The sequence below is a fragment of the Haemaphysalis longicornis genome, unplaced genomic scaffold (assembly GCF_048455015.1).
Source record: "Haemaphysalis longicornis isolate Haplotype H1 unplaced genomic scaffold, Haemaphysalis longicornis Haplotype H1 scaffold_1, whole genome shotgun sequence".
Classification (NCBI taxonomy): Eukaryota; Metazoa; Arthropoda; class Arachnida; order Ixodida; family Ixodidae; genus Haemaphysalis; species Haemaphysalis longicornis.
The window spans coordinates 136,681,590-136,703,939 of NW_027526203.1; the positions used below are offsets into that span (position 1 = coordinate 136,681,590).

Here is a 22,350-nt window from a genome sequence, read left to right on the forward strand (position 1 = left end):
TTTTCAGCGGCGAACTAATTGCGTACACATTTTTCTGACTGATGAAGAAAACCCGCGCTCTTTGTTCTTTGCTGAAACTTTGTTCTTTGCTGAAAATTTCCAGTACAGTTGTTCATTCATTCATTCGTTCATCCATTCATTCATGTTTTATTGCGTGTCCAATACACCATGTCCAGTGTCCAGTACACAAGTCAGATAGTAAAATGTGATAAAGGGCAAAATAAAAACATCACCAATTTAATATAGCTACAAGCACATGCCGATATAGCCAGCACAGATTTATCAGTGAAATAACCGTGCATGGAAGGCAGAACCGCAAGTCATGGCATTAGAAACAGATTTGTTAAGGTACGATTAAAAACACTTTGAGGCATGAAGAAATCAATATCTGTTGACATACAATTGCACAGAATTTGCAGGCGTTCAGCAGGTGATTTGCTGTGTGACATGCTGGGGGCAAAAAATTATGCCCACCTCCCCTCGCGGGAACCCTGGTGTGATGCGACGCTGAGGGGGGTTCAAGCGCAAGCGGAGAGCAACCGTCGACAGAAAGGCCGCCGGAGAGCGGCACACCGGTTATATGCGCAGCGCGCCCGAAGGAGAGGAGAGCGCGGAGAGAGAGTGCCGCGGCTATGACGCAACACAATCCAACACAATCCACTTTAATCCAATCCAATCCAAATCCAATCCAAGTCAAGCCAATCCAATCGAATCCAATCCAATGGTCCTCGCGAGAGAGTGTTCGCTATCGGAGAGAGAGGGGTAGAGTGGCTGCGGACAACAACGGACGCACGCGGACAACAACAACGGACGCACGCAGGAAGGACAGAGCCGCCGACAAGAGATGCTCCCAGCGTCGCATCTAATAATGTACAATGGCGCGTGAATCGCTGAGGGACATGTAAATTGACGCTGTGCAGTAAATCGGGAGCGTCAAAATGACCATTTAGTATCTTATAGAAAAACATGGCGTCACGATAACATCGGCGAATTTCTAGGTCAGTGATGCCTATTATATTTAAAAGAAAATGGTATTCATAATAAACCTTACGTTCGAAATATCTGTCATAGATGATTCGAACCAGGCGCTTCTGGACTGATTCTATTAGGTGGGAATACGTTTTTGGGAGCTGGTTCCAAACAACGGAACCAAATTCCAAACGCGATCTCACCAAAGAACAAAACAAGTGGATGATGGTATCCGGGCATTTGAAATTGCGTGTGAGGCCAAATTATTTAAATAATTAATTCACAAACTGCACCTCACCGGCTCCCTTTTTACCCAAAGGTTCCCCAGCCAAACACTACCCAGCCAAAATGCTACCCAAAATTACTTCGGAGCCCTCCACTACGTCGCGCCTAGTCGCCCGTGTAGCGTCGGCGCGTTAAACCTTCTCATCAATCAATCAATGTAAATTAAGGTTCGTGCAGTTCAGACACGTGAAGGGTTCTGTTAAGATATGCTGTAACTCCGATAAATAATCAGGTTCTTCACCAAGCGGTAGCATGGCTTACAAAACGTGACAAAATGTGGGCCAGTGTAAAAAATGCAAGGCGAAACATAGGGAATTCCTGCCTGGTGGCGAGTTTAAAGCAAAGAACCATCAAGAGTACCGCGTGAAATAATTGGGAAACAGCTAGCTTATGTGTCGAGGGTAATTTCTTGCTGACATCAAGTTTGTATTTTGGTGCGGCTGGTTGCATTGCATGCGCAGAAGAGAAAAAAAATGAGGCGGAAAGATATGCTATAAATGAAGGCCAAAGCTTGACGCAGGAGGAGGAGGAGGAGGAAAAAATTCCCCGCATTTCCCCGAGGGGAAGAATGTGAAAGTGCGAATGCACGAGTTGAATTTGCGCGGTTCGGTAATGTTCGCGAAAGAGAGATCACACACACACACACAACTACAAAGAAAGAAAGATGCATTTAAGCGGGCGCATTAGCCCTTCTCACGCCCGATTCCTGGCCAATCCCCGACGTGGGTATGTGCCATGTCAGCGGCCAGGCAGCGCGCGCCCATCTCCCCCCCGTTGCCAAGGAAGACGAGGAGATTCCTGGCCAATCCCCCACGTGGGTATGTGATGCGGACATCGCCGGTGGACGCAGGTTCAGGGTCGCTTAAGAAGTGCATTGCACTTAAAACTTTATTGTGAGCCTGGTGATGTGGGAGTGGCTCCTCAGTCCAGGAGACCATGGGACGACCTTGCTGTCTCAGCCCTGGACACCAGGAGTTGCTGTGCATCCAAGCCGGCGCTGGTCGTCAGGTTCTCCCACAGCTCAGGGAGGGGAAGGGAAGTGGGTAAAGGTGGGAGGGCTGGGTTGTGTGCGCACCCCAAGATCATGTGTATGAGGCTACATGGGTTAGGGCAGAATTTACATGTGGCAGGGTGTTGGGTGGGGTACATCCGATGTAGCCAAGTTGGGTGAGGAAAGGTTTGTTTTAAGCCTCCGGAGTATTACTTCTTCTGTTTTAGTAAGCTGCGGGTGAGGAGGGGGAAAATGTTGTCTTGATGTGCGGTAATGTTGGGTGATGTCTTGAAATGAGAGCAGGGGAACGAGACTTGGTGTTTCCTCAGAGGCCTGGGAGGAGAGTTCGCAGGCTTGTCTATGGGCAAAATTATTGCCCGTTAGCGAGGAGTGTCCCGGGGTCCACACAATGTCTATCTTCCTGTTGGGGGCGTGTTGAGCCAGGAGGTTCCACGTAGTTGAGGCCACGTAACCTGATAAAAAGCTGCAACAGACGGCTTGACAGTCTGTAATTAGAATCGTTGCGGGTGTTTGAGTGATGGCGAGGGCCACAGCGAATTCTTCCGCGGCCCAGATAGAAGGGGTCTTGATTGAGGCGCAGGTGATGATCTTGTCCTTAGTGGTTGCTATGGCTAAGTGATGGGACGGATTGGAGTAAGGGCTGGCATCTGTGTACAAAACATTAGGATTGCTTCCGTAGATTTGTTCTTGGGTTTGGCTACGGGCGTGTCGACGACCGGAGTGCAAAGTGGGATGCATATTTTTGGGAAGAGGGCGGACACGAATGGATTGACGCCAATTATGGGGAAGAGGTTTTCTGTCCGTGGTCTGCGGAGTTGACACTTTGAGGTCCTGTAAAAGTGCCAGTCCTGTTGGTGTTTGAGTTAGGCAGGACTTGTCACCAGTTTGACAATGTAGCTTCGTCTGGGCGAAGAAAAAGAAGTATGAAGTCTTTCGAAAACTGGAACGCCTCAGTTTTTACGAGGTCGCGGTCATGACATATGACAACTTTATCAGAGCCATCCGTCTGCTTAGCATGCATTTTGTCACCTCGTGACCAGACGTACTTCCGACCCACGACTTTCCTTTTCGCGACAGCGATGCCAAGAAGACGCTTTAGGACAAGACAAAAGTGATCATTCACGTAGACAGGCGATCGAGTTCGAAGTATTTCGGAAGTCTTTGTTGTTCAGCGACAATTTTCTAGCCTTATCAATGAGTGCGTCCCTCTTTTGCTACCGAGAAAACTACACAACAAAATGAAGCTAGGTTTCGCCTTAGAAGGAACCTGCTTACAGGCCTCAATGTCGTCCGGTGTCACTCCAGGGAAGGCCAGCAAGGGTTCAAAGTGCTTGCACGATCTCGACGACGTCTTCATTGGGCTTCTCATCGATTCCTTTGGTCCCACAGTTTTTGTTGCAGGGATAGCTCTTGTAGTGAAGGAGGCAGGACTCGGCATCAGCCAACCGTTTCGTCAAGGCATCGGAGTCCGCGCGCACAGCAGTGTTTTGTTCTTTGAGGGTCTCATTATGGGCCTTGATAGCCATGTAGTCCTCCTAAATCTCAAAGAATTTGTTGAAATAGTCAATCGCTCGGCTTCGCCACGAAACCCCGTCTTAAGTTCTTTCATTTCCGCACGCGCGTCCCGCTCCACCGCCTCCCGCCCACTCCTTATCTCCTGATCAGTTGTTGTGCGGTTGGCGACATTGCAGAAATGTTAGTTTCAAGTACACAAGCGACGCAGTCAAAAGTTGACAAATGCGGGCAGCAGTGACAGCAAATATGCGTAAATTTAGACAGGCGTTAAGAGAGGCATACACAACCAACCTGCAACATGCAGAATAGAAGCGCGATGCACGGGCCGCTGTGCTGTCACTGCTGCCAATAAGGCGCTGCACACAAGACAGCTCCTTTTAAAGGATTGGCAGTCGCCTTGCGATTGCACGATGCGAGAATCAAGACCTCGTGCAGTCAGACCATGTGGGACAGTTCCAAGCACTGGTTGCCGGCGTTCGCAATGGCGTTGTGGAAGCAGAGCTGATTCCATGGGTTCATCTTCCGGGCTATGCAGCGCTAGTTTCCCTTATACTATCTCTAGTCTCCAGTATCTCCAGCACTATCCCCCAGCGCAAAGAGGAGCCATCCTGGCTATTTGAGGGGACGATCGAAACGACAAGGGGGTCATAGCACGGCTTTAAACGTTCGATGTGCATGATTTCACGACCCCGACGACGAAGGTCTCAGGTGGGTGTCGCCGGCTCGACGAGGTAGCTAACGGGCAATGTTTTTTGGATAATCCTATATGGGCCGTGGTATTCAGCGAGAAATTTCGCCGAAAGACCAGGAGTGGGGTATTGAAACCGAAGTCATGCAAGGGATCCCGGTTCAAACGTGGGTGCCGCGGCGGAGCTGTCATGTGGAAGCCTCTGACGGCCTTGGTCTTCTGGTGTCAAGGCTCGAGCGAGCTGTCGACATTCCTCGGCATTTCGGAAACTGGGGTATATTCATTGGCGTCGGGGCGATAAGGTAGAATAGTCTCGATGAGGCAAGATGGCTCATGTCCATATAGAAGAAAAAACGGTGAAAACCTGTGGTCGCTTGCGTGGCGGTGTAATATGCGTACGTGACGAAAGGTAACACCGTGTCCCAGTTTGAGTGAATGAACACTTTCAACACACTGTCTTTTCTCTCAACGGTACGAACACCCCGCAGCCGCAACATTTCGCTCTCGTAAGCCACAGAAGCGCAGACGACCTCTGTCTCTCCTGGGCTGCGGTAATTAAAAACCCTTGCTGCCAGTCTTTCATCGGTGACCTTCAGTGCTTGTGAGGCATAGATCGTAAATACAGCAACTCCGTTCCAAAACGCTCCCCGAGCGTCGAAATACCGTTATCGCGTCGAACATATTAAGACCCAAGAGTAGATGTCATCTGCAACTTTTTATTGGTATTTGTGCATACTGCGACCCCTCTGAGGCTATGACAGGAATAGGGCGGTACACTGCGCAATGAATGAAAGTGCAATACTTCGAGCCCGCAAGTACGAGTGTAAACAAGGGACAAGGTGTACAGCATTATACTGTTACAGTACATGCATTTTGTGACGGATGAATATATATATATATATATATTCATGAATATATATATACCACTTTCTTTTCGACTAAAAAAATCCATCTCTTTCTATAACCCACCACAACCTCCTCTTTGCTTTCCGAGGTTTTCTTGACTGCCAACCCTTATTTTCTATATATATATATATATATATATATATATATATATATATATATATATATATATATATATATATATATATATATATATATATATATATATATATATATATATATATATATATATATATACATATACATATATATATTACAGTAAAGCCAGCTTATATCGAACACGGATATATCGAATTATTGCCTACATCGAACCCTTGCATAATTCTAGTAAAAATTACATGCATTTAAAATTTTTTCATATCGAACGCGATTTTGCTCACAATGGATATATCGAACACTCCCGCGCGGGGGGAGTTTTCGCTCTCCTTAGGCAAGCGGTAGGCTTTCCGCAATACATTGGCGCGCAGCGGTGGCACGGGTGTCGCTTGCGAATCCCGCGCAAGCTTGGGCGCGTCCAAACCGGCCGTGGCAGAGTGGACCAGCTCCACGCATGCATGCCGTTGGAGCCGAAAGCGCCACATTGGGCGCTGCGGGCTGCGGTGTCACCGAACTTCAAGTCCGCGCCACTCGCTGCGCGCACTTGCTCGGTTCGCTGGGTTCGCCGTTATTCACTTGTATCCATGCTTGTCTACGCTCTGTCGAAGACACCGAGGTCTCCGTACCGCTTCCGAGCACGAGCGAAGCCGTCGCAGCCGTGGCCCTGCTACGGCGATACTGCAGTGCCATTGAGGGCAGCGGTCTTGTGCTTGTCGACTGTTTAGATACCGTGGAGCAAGCAGTCACCAGCAATGCGTTGTGCTCTAAGAAGCAGGCTACACTCACGCAGTTCTTCCGCCCCAATAAATTAATGTTTTCTTTCCGAGAAAGTGTCGTATCAATTGTGAACTGCAGGGTGGTAAGAGCTCAGCGTTAGCTCGTGACTCAGTCAGCAAGATTGCTCTCATATAAGTTTTTTTGCTTCACTTTCTACATCGAATTTTCGCTATATCGAACTATTTTACAATCCTCGCGCTGTTCGATATAAGCGGGCTTTACTGTATTTCATTTTATTTTCTTAAAGACCCCTTGCGGGGTATTACATAAGGGTTGGTATACATAAAAAACTGATCAGAAAACAATCGCTTGTCCTACGGTGAAAGGTGATTAGTGATACTGCTTGTGGAGGTGGAAGTACAAGTAATGGCAGGAATGTCGCCTAAAAGGCCATTCCAGGCAGCTGCTGTGCGAGGAAAAAAATGATGTAGAAAAGGTAATGGTGCGTGCACGTGGGCGTGCGACTTGAAAGGGATGACCAGTGCGTTGAGAGATGTGCGCTGGGGGAACAAAATAAGGTGACATGCGCATCGAACTGAGAAAAAACTTATGAAATAAAGAAAGACTGGCGATACGGCGGCGAAAGGAAAGGAGGGGTAGTTCGATTTCTGCTTTCAGTGAAGATACGCTGACGTCATGGGAGTACGAACTATGGATAAACCTAGCGGCACGGTTTTGAAGAGACTCAATAGAGTCTTGACAGGTTTGTTGAGGGCTCCAGATTGGGGAAGCATATTCCAGTTTAGTTCTTAAAAGGCTTTTCTAAGCAGTTTAGTCCTTGCAAGGCTTTTCTAAGCTAATAATTTTACGTTTCTAGGTGCGCTACCCAGATGACGTCGCAAGAATCCCAGCGTTTTATTTGCAGATGATATGACGTTTGTGATATGCAAACCCCATGAAAGATCGTTGCAGAATGTGACTCCCAGATATTTAAATGAACTAACTGTTCCAACTGGAACGTTACTGACAGCATCAGGAAAAACAAGTGTAGAGCGGCGGCGGGTGAAGGATAAGGCTTTGCATTTGTGAGGGTTCAGTTCCATTAGCCAATCTTCGCACCATCGTTTTACATTGTTAAGATCGCTTTGTAGAGCTAATTGATCAGAAGCGTTACAAACAGTGTGGTAAACAACACAATCATCAGCAAGCATTAAGATTTTACACGATACGTGAGTTGGGAGATCGTTAATAAATATGAGAAACAAAAGCGGACCCAGATGTTACCGGAAGGGAAGTAGAGGTAGCATTGTTAACAAAGCTTGAGTGCGGTTACTTAAAAATTCATGTATCCACTTTAGGACATCGGGGTGTAGATTTAAACGGGAAAGTTTGTACAGAAGGCGTTTATGGGGTACTCTATCGAACGCTTTCGCGAAGTCCGGAAAGATGGCGTCAGTATGCACGTTAGGATCCAAGTTAATATGCAAGTCGTGCGAAAACATGACTAGTTGAGTCTAGCACGAGAAACCTTTGCGAAACCCGTGCTGCGCGGAATTGAAAAAGTTATTTAAATCTAGGAGGTCCATGATCCGGGTGTAGATGACATGTTCGATGATTTTGCGTGGGATACTGGTTAATGATATGGGTCGATAATTTAGGGGTGATTCTCTAATACCTGATTTGAATACTGGGGTGATATGTCCGTGTTTCCAGTCAGCAGGAAGCTGACCCGTGGAAAGAGACTGCGAGTAAATTAGGCACAAAAAGGTTGCACATATCTGCTGAGTGGTCTTTAGAAATTTCGAATTTAAGTTACTGATACCTGACGATGAAGGTAATTTAAGTTTGTCAATGATTATAGAAATTCCGGGTTCGACAAAACTGATGGGTGGCATGACAGTGCTGACTACAGTAGGCTGTGGGGGGGGGGGTGGAAGGTCAGTTTCTTGGCTAAAAACAGATGTAAAGGCTCTGTTAAACATATCAGCACATTCAGAGTCAGTGGCCACGTCACCTGCTTCATTGGTGAGAGTAACAGTGCACTAGTGGTTGGGATTTATTACCTGCCAAAATTTCCTAGAGTTACCAGTAAGCAATTTCGGTGAGTCGGTGTGAAAAAACGAATGCTTAGCGTTTCGTATTGCTGTTAGGTAAGCTTTTTCAGCAGTATAATATTTTAACCATGCATTTTCAATATTCTGCTGCTTCGCGGAGCAAAAAAAGACGTTTTTTTCCTATTTTCCAATTTTTTGAACGTTTTGGTAAACCATGGTTTTTGGGAACTGGCACGGGCATTGAGCTTAGGGATGAAGTTTTCGACCAGTATATCACATTTATCCTTAAATAACTTCCAGTTATCATGCACCGAGCGAAAATGAAAATTTGCTTTGAATATTGGAAGAAAATTGTTTAGTTCGTTATTCATAGCAGCGTAGTTACCTTTATCACACAGTCGTATGGTCTTGTTGGCGTTTCATTGTTTTGGAGGAGTGATTAAAATGTCTGCTTGAATTACTTTGTGGTCGCTTATTTCTGGCAACTAGGAAACAGATGTTACGCTTTCAGGAACAGTGGTTAGTATTTGGTATAATATGCTTTCACAGTCTTGGGTTACGTAAGTCGGCTTGGTGACAACTTGAGCTAGGTTGAAATTTATACAAACATTAACAAATTCACTCGCCTCACTGTGTGGTCCTCCGTTAACAGTTACATTAGGCCAGACAATATTCGGGAAATGAAAGTCGCCAAACAAGATAATATGGGCACCAGGGTACTTCGTTGAAAGTTCATTTAGCACAGAATTAACCTTGCCGGAGAAATCAGGATTCCTATGTGGGGGCCTGTAGCAAACGCCGATTAGAACTGATTGTGGTACAGCTTGATATTTTATCCATACCATCTCCAAGTCGGACGAAAGATTCACCAAAGTTGCTGGTAGGTCCTGGCTAACAGCAATGAGCACCCCACCTCCAATCCTGCCATCCCGGCCCTTACGGAAGATCTGAAAATTTGGCAAGTGAGCCAGAACTTCCTGATCATTTACGTCGCTATTAAGCCATGTTTCCGTTAATAAAAGCAAGTTGCTACTGGATGATGAAACAAGATTAGAGACGATTTCGCGTTTTGAAATGAAACTGCGAATGTTGGTAAAGATTACGGAAAGAGACACCCTAGTTTGAGGCGATGGTTGGGGATTGCTTGATGATAACGGACGACGCATTGATTGCTAGGTTACTTGAAGCTCAACCTAGATGCTGTAGATTTTGATTTGGCGAAAGTCACAAATGTCTTCGGGCATTTCGGACGGCAGGCGAAAACTCCTCGCCAACGCTGTAGTTAGCGTGTTTGAATTTCTTCCCTTCTAACAAGATCGACTGCTGGACCTTAAACGAGCTAAATTTTCCAACTATAGGGCGGACGCGGTCAGGCGAATGGTGTCCAAGGCGGTGTGCGGGTTCTAGATGTGAAGGATGTATTTCTAGTTCAAGGTATTCATTGATACAACGCATGACTGTTGCCTCTGAATCGGCAAATGATTCTTTAGGATTGGGATCAGGAATACCATAAAAAAAATTACGCCCATCTTCCCGCGAGGGAACCCTGATGTGATGGACGCATCAGGGGGGAGCGTTTGGACTGACGCTGGTATTGGACTGCGTCAGTCCACTCGCTGAAGGGACTGTCGCTTCCATCACGTCTTCATCGGAAGATCTTGCACGGAGGTATCGTCAAGCAAAGTCAAGTCAAGTGCGAGAGCGAGCGCTGGAGTGATCCGGCGCCGTGCGCTCCCCCGCTTATATTCCCGCTTTTGAAAGGAGAGGAGCCGGGGGGGGGGGAGGGGGGGGGGGAGAGTCGCGCGCATGCGCACACATGCGCGCACCCAGAGCAGCGAAGCGCACACGCGCAGCTGTTGTTATGATAATGAGACGGAGTGAGAGTGCGCACACATGCGCGCACCCAGAGCAGCGAAGCGCACACGCGCAATTGTTGTTATGATAATGAGACGGAGTGAGAGTGTTGCGCACAGCTGCCGGAGAAAACAACGGAGGAGAGTTGCGCATGTGCAGTGAGCGTGCGGACAACGCCGCGACGACGACGACGACGACAACGGAGGGACATACCCGAGAGGAAGAGATGCGTCGCATCTAATATCAGGTTACTTCGGCGTGAATGGTTTTCGCTATCGTCCACACGGGATTGAAAGTTATGATAACGCTGGGTGATTTCAGTGGTTAAAGTTTTCGTGTCATCTAGTTCTCCGCATGCCTGAAAGTCGACAGTAATGCGTTTCCAGGTTATTCAGACGCTTGCACATCAGCGTGCACATATAAACTGGTATAGCGTATTTGTACGATTCTGACGTGCCTCTGATTGTAGCGCGCAGGTAAGTTGACGCAGAAAAATTCCAAAAATACTTTGACGCCTATTCTACCACGCTGATGTGAAGGACATGACACCACGGTCCTGGCAGAAGACATTTCGTGCGACTCATGCAACTGTGGAAGCCAAAATCACTTAACTTTTATCCATAAACTTGCTCATCCAGCTCCTGCTGGGAATAAAACTGGAGTGGGGATCATTGAAAGTGCTTGCGATTTTACGGCCTTGACCTTAGTATCTTAGATGTGACATATGCTAATTGCAGCAGCAGAAAAATACGAAACAACTGATAAGGTATGCCCATTGAGGAATGGTTGCGCTAAAATTTACTCACGTGATATTGACAGGTGGTTTCTGATTAGATTGAGCGGGATTTTGGGAAAAGTTCAAGCTCATGCATTGCTGCTGGCCGCTTTGAAGCTTATTTTGAACCCGATTGTAACGCGCGCACAAATTTGAAGGCTACTTTTAGCAAAAAAGGGCGCGTGTAATAATCGCGCCAATACTGCATTGAGAAGTATCGAACATCACCGGATAATGTACAGCTGTGCTAGGCAAAAACCAGTATTTAAACGCTAGTGCGCGTACGAAAAACTCAGCGGAAAGGCCAGTAGCTGAATTAAAGGGGTCCTGAAATACCTTCCGCCGATGCATGGATGTACATGTAACCAAATAAGACAATGTATTAGCAATCTCCTCCCGCAAGAATTTTGTTAAAGCGATGAGTATTAGCTGAGAAATCGTAAATCAAAAACCGCGCATTATCGTCGCGCCGCGTTTCCTCCTCCTTTCAACTTACTCTCCGCTGTTGACGGCGCACAAGCCTTCCCTCCCGTGATGCTGCGCTCCTCGGCGGTGACGTACTTCCGCTATCGCGCTGCTCATACTGCCGTCTGCTACGGGCAAGCTTTGTTGACACCTTGAATCCCCTCACTCCGCTCAAGGCTGGAAAAGCGAACGAAAAATCTGGCCGCATTGGTGCGGCGGCCTGGCCTTGCCCTTTCGCGGTGTGCGTTGCTGCTGGGCAGCACGTGACTCTTAATCGGCGGCGAACTCGCAGCCGCTCGGGGACGATCGTGCGCTCGGTCCCTCATGCCCCTCATGCACCGCGCACTGTTTATCCAAAAAGCGCCGTATCAGATGTGGCCCCGCTGGTGCCGGGTCTTATTTTGTGGTGGTGGTAATTCCTGCCGGCGGCATGTGAAAAAAGACATTTTAAACCGATACAGAACCCGTGCACAAAACGCTTCAATCATGTGACCAGTTCAGCTTGGGGCGACGCGTGGTGGAGAGCGGCAACGTTGGCAAAACATGCTACGGCGCGGCTCTGAGCTTTCTAGCGCTGGAGCGAGCGCCATTTCTTTGACAATCTCAAACATCGGTTGCCTTGGCAACAAGGCACAAACCGCCCCAGAAGTCAGTTACGGTTGCGTGATCCCGGTTCAGCTCGGGGCCCCACCTCGCGACATGTGGGCACTGCAGGCGTACCACTCACTCCCATTGGGAAGTGTGAGATGCGTTTTGCATTACAGGAGGCGCTGGTGTGTGTGTTGTGGACGCCTTTGTTTCGCGATGAAATGCGACGTTGTGCTTCTGCTGGTGGATAGTGCTTCCCATGGTCTGGATTATCTTTCTCGAGCGACGTACGACTCAACCTCGCATGGGGTATGTGCAGTGTGCGTGGCTAAAAGCCATCTCTGCTTGCGCTCCAGAGTTAAGTGACTTGCTGTTCGTCCCCGCAACCGCGCTCGAGGTGAGTGCCGAATTTACGACGGGCAGGAGGAGGCAACCCATCGTCTGTCAATCGCGGTTCAGACTTGCAACGCATGTTGTGACGTTGTGTTCGTTCGAAACGCATCTCTGGATTGTTTTGAAGTGGAATAAAATGTATCCGTCAAACCAAAGCCTTCTTTGGTCAAACCCGGGCATTCGGCTCAGGGCGTTCTCTGCGATTGCACAAAAGAAGTGCCACGGGGCTTCAACGCTTTCTTTATGAAACGTACTCAGGTAAGAGAATATCCATGCCGTGTTATGGCCGTGTTGTATTCAATACGAACGGTTAAGCGTTTGTTTACACTTGTTTCGTTTGTCGTAAAATGTCAAAGCACTCCGGCACTCCGCTGGCAGATCAGCCGGCGAGCCGACGCTGAGCAGACGACTCATCTCTTTGCCGGAAGTGCGTGAAAAAGCCGCCCAATAGCAGGATGTCTAGCTCATGACGAACATCTGGGAATCGATGATGTAGACATGTGAAGATGGCGGCGTCCAAAAACACGAAGGAAAGGGTGAGAAAAAAGCGACAAACTTTGCAACAAAAGTGTGAGCTTTCCGCTGCGCGTAAAATAGTAATACTTGGCCCAGATGACCTTGACGACCCAATCTAACGATTGCGCTACTTCATTTAGTGTGCTCAAAACGCCTTTCAGGGTCCCTTTAACAATACCGCGCAAGAATTTCAGCCAACCGATATTGCATCGAGCTTTAAAGGGGAAAGCAGACGTAGGCGCAAAGTCACTATCGTAACGGCGACCGATCATACGGACTGCTTTTTCTTCTTTGATATATTCAGCTTTGTTTACTTCTGCTTGCTCTTGTGGGTCCAAAGCTATCTACACATATCCAGGAACTGGATGAGCGAGTGACTACATGAAAAACTTGGTGTTCTTTGGTGCAGTTGTTGGAGCGGTGCGTAGGCAGACCAGTTTCTGAACAACTTTGGCGTAAACTGAACTTATAGGTTTATGCCAGGAGAACTTATTGTTGCAAGCAACCCAAATATATTAGTTATTTTAACCCCATTAAATAATTCAGATGTGAAATTAGAACGCAAGTCTTCGATCTGGTATTAATGGACATTTATTTATTTATTTATTTATTTTATTTATTTATTTATTACCCACGGCGCCACGGAGACATTACAGCGGGGGGGGGGGTTAAAAACCAAAGTAACAAATAATGAAGAATACAGCAGATTTAACAAATTTTCTGCCAGTGAAAACAACAGATAAATATTTATAAATATCCTTGACCAAGAGCAAACTCGCGGTGATCACGAAGAAGTTAATGGTGTCGCACAAAACGCATTCATTAGTGTAACTACTAAAAGTAGTTATTTGCGGCAAGTCATAAAAAATCAAGAACCAGAATAGGCAAAGCACATAGCTCTTAAGTACGCCGGATGTTCTTGAAACTAAAGGTGAATTTGCCTAAAGAAAGCTAGCATACCTGAATTGGTGATTAGTTGTACTATACTTTTCTACGGGCCTCACAGCCTTTGGGAGTTTACAGTGAAGAAAAAAATCAAAAGCTTTGAAGAAGTCTGTGAAAAGTATGCCTACCTGGTGACCCGGGTGTAGAGTTAGATCAAGAAATGTCGTGTAAGTGAATCCCGTTAGTGGTGTCGAAATGCCAAAGCCACGTAGGAGACCCTGCTGTACATTACACAATAAGTTATTTGTTTGAAAAAATTCAGTAATATATTTATCAATTATGCGCGCACCGTGCGCCAATGAAACAGGTCGGTAATTCGGCATCACTTGCTTATCGCCAAATTTATAAGTGGGTCTTAATTCGCTTACTTGCAGGAGTAGCGACAAATACTGGTGGTTGAAGATTTTGCCATCTGGTGGTAAGGGAACGGAATGCCCACGACGAAAAGAGGATAAAAAACGTATATTGAACGCCGTCACACTTTTTACTCTCTCAATTTTAAGCAAGATTTAAATATATATACTGGCGTGGCTGCAAGGTAAAGGTCCGTTCAAGACAGGCGCCACGTAATTATCATCGAAAAAGACTCTCGGGAGCAAGTATGAAACCCATGGGATATTTCATATTCGCTTTTGGCGCTAAATTGGAATTATCTGGTCGAGAAGCTACTAGGCGGTACTCACGGTCATTGATTGATTGATTGAAGGGTTTAACGCGCCGACGCAACGCAGGCGATAAGGCGCGCCGTAGTGGATCGAGGGCTACGGGTTAATTTTGACCACCTGGGGATCTTTAACGTGCGCCGAAATGTCGTACGCACGGGCGTTTTTGCTTTTCGCCACCATCAGGAAAGCGGCCGCCGCGACCGGGAATCGAACCCGCGACCTCGTGTTCAGCAGCGCAACGCCCTAGCCACTAAGCCACCGCGGCGGGTGGTAGTCACGGTCACAATTTATGATGGTTTATTCTGAGTGAGTTTGCAGTTTAGTTTTATTCGAAAGAAAAATTTCGTTGCCGAAAATTGCCTTTCAGACAGAAAACGGGCGGACAAAAAACAGAACGGACAGGATCAAGGCGCAACGGAACAGGATCAACCGCGACAGGATCAAGGCGCAATTGGCTCACGTGAAAGTCAGCCGGGTTGCAGCAGCACGGCACAACGCTATCTTCGACGAAGATCGCGGCCACAGTTCAGCGCCTGGAAAGTTCCTGGCCAGTTTTCCCTGCGTAATTAACTGATCACCCTCTCTCCCTCGGACGCTGGAAATGTCAGGAACAGCCCCATGGCGCCTACCAACAGCTATAAACGCCGTTCACCTCGCGCATCACTGCGGTCAGCGGCTGTCCGTTCACGGGCCCTAAACACTTTTCTTCACCTCGACAGGTGAGCTAAGGTTGTCAAAACAATTTCTTTTGTTTTTTTATGTTTTTTTTTGTCGCCGACTGCACCACCAATGTCTCCTTAATGTACCAAATGTTCATAGCCCCTGCCGCCGGATGGCAAATTCTTGACTTGTTGCAATTGTTAAGTGGGTTACCACCTTGGAAAGAGCTGTTCAGCAGTTACTTAAAGCGCTTACTCAAAGATGACCGCTGCAAAGAGGGGAAACTGAAAATGCCGAACTTGCCGAAATGACGCAGGAAAGCAGCCCGAGCCATTATCTGATCGAGGAGGTGACTCGTCTTCTTCACAGCTATCCTCTGTGCACAGAAAACTTGATTCGTTGACAACTACTGTTGAAGCTCTTGTTTAAACGGTTCAGTATCTGGTGGCTTGCAAAACGATAGTCCAAGAAAGAGGTTGCTTCGAGCGTTCAGGAGTTGGAAGACTCAATCGGCACTCTTTCCTCAAAGTACGATTCAGTCTTTTCAACCATGACCACTAACCAAGCCGAGCTGGCTACCTTGCGCACCGAAGTTGGATCTCTTATACTGACAGTCATCTCTAAGAATGAACAAATTGACAAACTAACCAAAGAAATGAATAACTTAGAGCAGTGCACCAGAAGGTGCAGCTTTGAGATTCATGGTCTTCCTGTCACAGCCGGTGAAGACTTAGCGGCCTTTTTGGATTATCTAGTCCTAAAACTAGAGATTATCTAGTCCTAAAGTTAGAGGACGTTGAAGAAGACGAAATGTTGGCTATACACCGTTTTCCCGCTAAAATAGGCTCGATTCAAGTTATCTTGGTATAGGTGGCATTCATTGAAAAGTTTAGCGGGTGATTTCTTCGCTCGGCAACACTGAAAACCGCCATGTCCGTGGCCACCGTGCCAGCGCATGCGCTTTGCGCCCGCACGCCGCAGAAAAAAAAAAAACACCAGATTCCATCGTCTGCTGCGTTTCAACCCGATCATCGGTAGTGGCGTCAACAGATATATAATTAATCGCCCTCACATTATGTGGTGGCGCTCTACGTGCCCTCGAGCACTTCGCACCACCGGAAGATGAAACCGCGGCTGCGAACGGCGCGTGCAAGTCCGATGCGCGCATTCGGCTGCCGCCGCGGATGTCGACGCAAGTGCACCCGCACCGTATCCACGACTTTCTCTGGTAAGTGCCCTCTAAGACGTGGTTGAGTACAAAAACCGACTAATTTCTTTGGAGAATTGTTTCACGCGCACGCCGATTTAGCGCTGGCTTCCTCACATGTTTCACACATGTTTCACACTCAGCAAAACAACTTACCTCCGACATTAGAGCGCGGCGGCTGGCAATCAGCTGATCTGCGGCGGCGCCTTTATATGCGTCTGGCGATAGGTAGATCGTACTGTGCTGAACTCAACAGCACTTGGCGTCGAGGTATTACTTTGCGTTCAGTGGTCAACGGTTTGGAAAGCGTGCAGTTCCTCCTGTCAAACGGACCACTGCGCTCACGTTGCAACCTTTGTGCCACGACCAACTCGCACTCGCTCGTAAGAGTGCGCAGACCTTTGGGTTGAATTGCAGATAAGGTTGTCACACTCATGGGCGGAACCATGACTTTTCGCGCAACCAAAGCTATCGCAGTACAACTGACTCTCGAATCACTCGCACACGCCTTGCATGAAAACACAAGGTCACGTCGCAGCCCGCGGCCTGCCTGGCCGCCATGAAAGCATGCAGGAGAAGAGGGGTGCCTGATCTGGGGGCCGTGCGGGCGTGTGCACAACGTCGCCTAGCAACAGACGCTTGGACATGGATATGGCGGCGCACACACATGCTTGCCTGCATGCATTCCACGCCAATGAATACCTCCTATAGGTAAAGAGGGTAGCAATCGAGGAGAAATGGCTGAATGCCCGTAAACACCTGGCTGCTTTGCCTCAGACAGATTTTCCTCGGCTATACTTCAACGAAAATTTGACTAGAGCGAACCTTGAACTGTACCGCTTGGCAAGTTTAGGGGCCAAGAAAGTTGGTTACAAGTGTTTCTGTAGCAGAAACGGAAGGATTTTGTTTAAAAAGTTCGAGGGCGAATCTCGGATTCGAATTGATAGGCCGACTGATCTTGACAGAATCACCATAAAGCAGCTGGTTTGTAGTAACTCCCCCGCAGTGAAATTTTTTTTCAACACTTTAAAAGGAAATTCCATTCGTCTTGCACACGTCAACATGCGTAGCATCCGGAAACACTGGGATCAGTCCTGTGCTTTAACGTGCTCTCGTCGTTCTTTTTTCGACGCCCTTATTTTAACTGAGATCAAATTTTCATCAGAAGGTTTTCTTGGATACTGCATTCTGGCTTTCCAAAGGCCCCCTCCCCTATAGAGTTGATGAGCTTGTCGCAAAAATAAGATATTTTAGCGCTAATTTCGGAATTGTGCATTTTAGTGTGAGCATATACAAATCAGCATGCGGATTTGCAAAAACTTTTTAATCGCTAGGGAGTTATGTTGAATATGTCGTAGAATTTTATTAAATATCAAACAAATATTCCCGCCATCTCAACAGCCTTCAAGAAGGGTGTTCATTATTTCAACAGCCTTTTTCCCAAAAGGGTGTAAAGCAACAAATTAAGGTGTTGGAAACTAAGAAAACGGGCGTAAAGAAAAAGGGCGTAAGAAAAGACCGCCAACTGAGAAAAAGGGCGCAAGAGACCTCCGACTTTGGAGGTATTTCATGCACGTTTACACGGGTGGACAACATTTTCTACAAGTGGAGTATGTTTTGTACCTCACGATGGTACACGCAATATAAGTTGGCATAATTTATTACAAGCGAAGCTGTTTAAGCTTGAACTGTATGTTCGGTGGCGTTAGAAAAAAAAGACAGAGAAAAAGAACTGCGCCTCCTGCAAAGGGGGCACCCCGAATATAAGGTATTATAAGAGTAAAGCCGGCTTTGGAGCCTGTTCGAGTGTGATCACAGAAGGCGCAAGCGTATCCGCACCTCTTACAATACCATTTCAAAGGTACTAGTCTTTTGGGGATTATAAAACGCAAAAAAATGAGGCAGCTTACAATGGTGGTGCGAGGCTGGAGAAACAGCATAGCTGGGGGTCGACCTAGCTTGTTTCCCCCTTGGATCCGCTTTCAGTGCTGTCAGTGTCATTGTCAGTGTTGTAACAGCCTTGTAAAATCCGGTTAAACTTGGCCTCACCTCTCAGCGCTTATCGTAGCTTAACAAGAACATCGCAAAGCCTAGCAAACGTAGGAAAACTTAGCAACACCGGAAGAAACTAGGTCGACCCCCAGCTCCACTGTTCTTGTTTTGCAAATGAACACCTATTTCACACCATTTCAACACCCTACAGAACACCAAGTGTGTTTCAGTTGGTCAACACCCTTTTCGCCACACAACTATTAGGCAGTTTTAGCATATCGTTACCGTGTTTACGTTACCGTTTACCGTATTTGCGGGAGTAGGCTTCGCAGCGCGAGAGTTACCGCGAACGGTAACTTACCGGCACAGGCTTCACCGTCGCCAGCGCTTCCGGTAACACGGTAAACGGTAACGGAAACACGGTAACGATATGCTAAAACTGCCTATTGTCTTTTTAATTTTTAAGGTTTAGATTGATGTTTAACGTGCCAAAGGTAAACCTTGGCGCATGAGGAGCACCGTAAATGAAACGAGCGATCATTGCAGACGAACATTTTTTTTTTTGTTTTTGCTTTTGAACGTTTCTTACGAGCAAAGGAGGCAGTGCAATTATAAATGAATGCATGACCTCATTCAATGAACAGCTAAGCACCTTTTCCACACCCTTTCAACACCCTAAGAAAAACCAAGGGTGTTGAAGTTAATCAACACCGTTTTTTCACACAAAAAGGGTGTAGAGCTAGGAAAGGGGTCTTGAGATTCAAGAAAAGGGGTGTAATGGGCTCCCAACACCCTTTTTCAACTTGTCCTGCAGCATTTTTGGCCAAAAAGGGTGTAAAAAAGTTCAGTGTGTAGCCTAACACAATTGTCTAGACCGCCTTGAGTAGCACATGATGGGAATGTTATCTTGGTTACCGATCCCAGGCAGTTCGACAGACTAGTAGGCCAGTATGATTGGGTTCACTTTTTAAACACTGTCCCTCTTTCGCAGGTTCAGGTTTTTGATGCTTGAAGAAAAAAAGTTACGCGCGAATACGATCAGACCACGAAAACCCGAAAACAAGTGGATGTCGGCTGAAATACTCGCCGCAATAAAAGAGAAAGATTTACTTTGAGCACAAGCTAGGCGCTCTCCCAACTGAGTTGAGCTGCGAAACAATTTAAAATGGGCGGGAACAAAGTAAAGGCGATGATCCGGCTTGCTAAGCGTACTCAGCTTCGAAATGAATTCAATGGAGCCCGCTCAAACATCAAGAAAACGTGGTCATTAATTAACAAAGCTGCTTTTCCGTGAAACGCTCAAAGCATAGCTGATGCATTCAACAACTTTTTTTGACGAATTTCTGCTATTGCAAGGCCAGATGAGCCGCGTTGCACACTATGAAGTAGTTTGTTGCAACTGCCTATCTGCCTTTCATTACATAACATGAGTTTCAGTCACTGTTAGCTACCTCCATCCTAATAAGCGCCAGGCACATATAAAATTTTTATCTCGGAACTGCGACGGAATTTTGACTATATCAAAAAATGTGAAGCTGCCACTCCTGAGCAACATTATTACAATTACAAATTGATATGAAAGCGGCGATAGTTACTCCGCCTCACAAAGGAGGGGATCGTAGAAAAATACCCCGGAAGAAAACGACAGGCCCATATCTATTTTATAATGCCGCGCCAAGATACTAGAAAAATACTTATTTCGAAACACGACTGACTTTTTACACACTCACAATGTTATTTCACCTCACCAGTACGGGTTCGTTCCAGGAAGAGGCTTTGAAACTCTGCTGAAACACTGAGACAATGACCTCACATGATATTCTCATCTAGCCTACGCCCGTAGAAAGGTTCGCGCGCTTTCGTGCATTTTGTACGTGCCACTCGCACAACTTTATGTCGTTGGCCATGCGGAAGATTATTTTGCATGCATTGGGCGATAGTGTTCTTTGTTACGGCATTACAGTCTACGGACACTGCGCAGTTCGATGGCAGAAGAGGGCAAATTCCATTTTAAGCTGCCTACTCAAAAATATAGCTTATAACCTATGCCTCCCCGAAAGTACTAATATTTTTACAAGCTTGCAATTGCCCAATTTCACTATGCTGTTAATGAAAACGATCGTGTTAAAGCATTTTTGAACTACTGACTACAAAGAAAAATACATTCCTACGCGTAGCTTCAGACCTAGAGATCTGTATCAGCTACCACGGTGTTTTACAGGGTACGGTGAAAGAATGCGGCGCTGCTGTGTATCGTCGTCCTTCAATAAATTGCCACCCAGTGCATCGGAAGTGAACACTCGTTGTAAGCTTAAAACACGCCCACGAGCCTTTTGTACTGAAGTTGCCCGACTCTGTGCTTGCTGCCGATGCACACCACACTATTGACTCGTTTTTTTTTTATGTTCCTGTCGCTCTGTGGCACAGTATAACCTGCAATGTGTTTATAGTTTACCCTGTTAGTTTCCCTGGCGCCAATGTTGTACCATTTTAACTAGATGGTTCTGTCAGTGTTTAGCATTAGGCCATGTGCACGGATTTTCGCTGCCTGCCAGGCGCTGCCCTTCCGCCTACTGCGGCCTTGGCAGGCCTGTGACTTTGCAGTTTTTTGTTCTGTGGAATAAAAGTATTGCTACTATTATTAAACTCGCGTTGAAGCAATTTCTTTTTGCTTTACGGAAAGAATTCATACTTTCAGCATTATGAGAGTGTCTGCCAACCTCCGAACTCGGTGAGATGAGTGACGAATATCTCTGTTCAGTCAAAGAAGCTTTGATGCTGCTTGTGTGCATCAAGCGTAGCGCGGAATGTGAGGCGCAGCACGCATCGTTTGGGAGCACCTGTGTAATTATTTACCCAACGAAAAAAATGCTTGGAGACAATAATACGATCGCCGCTTGAGCGCATACTCCCTATCAAGGCTGTACACGGCTCTTGACTACGTCTTTACATCTTGAAGCACAGGAATCCCGTGGATGGCAAAGTTTCAGAAACTGATGCGCCACGTACGGACGTTGACGCGACCGTTTGCTCCGTTTTGGAGCCAAACAATACACGTGGTGTCATCGCCGCGCTGAAGGAAGGGTCAGCGACACTTGTTAGAACTGACTGACCTAACTCGGGTTCTCTTGTATTAAGTCAGCACCTAAAAGGCTGATCAGTTAGCAATCGAACGTGGGCGCACAGTATGCGACTAGTCGATTTCGAACAGAGCGGTTGTTTCAAGATGCAGAATGTCTTGCATATTGAAACACTTCGCTGTCACGCCGGTTGTAAAGAACGATGGTTAAAGAACGATGGTTTTTAGAACTTACGACAGTCAGCTGGCTCGGCGCAACCCCGCCAGGCGACGTGTGTTTTCCTCAAACGTAGTAGATGCACGGCGTCTGGGTCACGCACTTGGAGCACCCGCACGAAATAAATCCATCCAGATTCGACGCGTGGGCGCGACGACACACGCAAAAACACTCCGCTCATCGGCAAAAAAACCGCGCCAGCTCGGCGGGGCCGATGAACACCGTCTGCCGCCCCGTACAAACACGAGCTGGCCTCTTGCCGCACCGAAGCTGCCTCGTTTCTCCCTCTGCTGTTGTCGCGATCGAGAAAGGTACGCCTGCGGCGCCGGCCGACACGTGCCATGACGACGCCACCTGGAGGCCGCGAGAAGCACTCCCCGTCGCTCATTCGGCACGTTGGCCTGGTTGCCGCGCTCGCTCGTGATGCGCACGACCCCGGCTGTCTGCATACCGCCCGTTAAAACCAGGCGTACGCGTAAAGTGGAACTTGTGATATCTCCTCATTTTACATGGAAAAGCTAGATTTTAAAAAATCGGGGCACAGCTCAACTTTAATTCCGAACCATATAACGACTTCTGCAACTCATCACATAGATTAAGATGCAGTCACGTAAATTACGAACGACAATCAAAAAGTGACGAATTTGTAGGGGGTCGGATGTCCCCCCTAGACGACTAGAAATATGCTGCACTTCCTTTTGTGCCTCTTTCACTCAATAAAGTGGGAGAAAATTCTCGCGTTTTTAGGATCGCGT

The 22,350-nt window shown here is 47.0% G+C and overlaps 1 protein-coding gene across 6 annotated transcripts in view; it reads right to left on the reverse strand.

Annotated features, from left to right (window-relative positions):
- LOC144180620 (uncharacterized) overlaps positions 1–21,899 on the reverse strand; it is a 293,036-nt gene extending 271,137 nt beyond the window's left edge. For all 6 annotated transcript variants that reach the window (XM_077708962.1, XM_077708957.1, XM_077708951.1 and 3 more), the window contains exon 1: positions 21,614–21,899. The gene's annotated coding sequence lies outside the window, so the exon portion shown is untranslated. The remainder of the gene's footprint in view (positions 1–21,613) is intronic.
- Between the last annotated feature and the right edge of the window lie 451 nt (positions 21,900–22,350).